The sequence below is a fragment of the Panthera pardus genome, unplaced genomic scaffold (assembly GCF_024362965.1).
Source record: "Panthera pardus isolate Hobbes unplaced genomic scaffold, ASM2436296v1 HiC_scaffold_2, whole genome shotgun sequence".
Taxonomy (NCBI): domain Eukaryota; kingdom Metazoa; phylum Chordata; class Mammalia; order Carnivora; family Felidae; genus Panthera; species Panthera pardus.
The window spans coordinates 142,462,262-142,463,273 of NW_026526765.1; the positions used below are offsets into that span (position 1 = coordinate 142,462,262).

Consider the following 1,012-nt stretch of genomic DNA (forward strand, 5'->3'; position numbering starts at 1 on the left):
ACAAATGCACCCAAAACAATAAAATATCTAGGAATAAATTTAACCAAGGAGATGAAAGACCTGTACTCTGAAAACTACACAACACTGATGAAAGAAATTCAAGAGGACACAAACAAATGGAAAGACATTCCACACTCATGGATGGGAAAAACAAATATTGTTAAAATGCCAATACTACCCAAAGCAATCCACACATTTAATGGAATCCCTAGCTAACTACCAAGAGCATTTTCATAGAAATGTAGTAAATAATCCTAAAATTTGTGTGGAACTACAACAACAAAAAAACCCTCAAATACTAAAGCAACCTTGAAAAAGAAAAATGTGAAGGTATCACAATTCCAAATTTCAAGTTATATTACAAAGCAGTAATAATTAAGACAGTATGGTATTGGCATAAAAATTAGACGCATAGATCAAAGGAATGCAACAGAAACTCCAGAAATAACCTCACAATGACATGGTTAATTACTCTTCATCTCATCTCATCTCATTAAGTCTCTTCATCTCATCCTTGAGCAGGGGCTATGCGTATATTCTCTGTACCATTCCAATTTTAGCATATGTGCTGCTGAAGTGAGCACATATTTGACAGTCTCTTCAACAAATGGTGTTGGGAAAATGGGACAGCTACATGCAAAAGAATGAACTTGAACCACTTTCTTTTCACCATACATAAAAGTAAACTCAAAATGGAGACCTGAAACCAGAGACATCCTTGAAGAGAGCACAAGCAGTAATTTTCTGGTATCTGTCACAGCAACATTTTTCCAGATATGTCTCCTGAGGCAAAGGAAATAAAAACAAAAATGGACTGCATCAAAATAAAAAGCTTCTGTACAGCAAAGGAAACAAGCAACAAAACTAAAAGGCAACCTATAGAAGGAAAGAAGATATTTGCAAATGACCTATCTGATAAAGGGTTAATATCCAAAATATATAAGGAAATGATTGAACTCAACACCCAAGAAACAATCCAATTAAAAAATGGGAAGAAGACATGATCAGACAT

The 1,012-nt window shown here is 34.4% G+C and overlaps 1 non-coding gene across 1 annotated transcript; it reads right to left on the minus strand.

Annotated features, from left to right (window-relative positions):
* Positions 1-477: 477 nt before the first annotated feature.
* Positions 478-584, minus strand: LOC128778433 (U6 spliceosomal RNA). Its single transcript, XR_008424022.1, has one exon. It is a non-coding gene; the product is annotated as a U6 spliceosomal RNA (small nuclear RNA).
* Between the last annotated feature and the right edge of the window lie 428 nt (positions 585-1,012).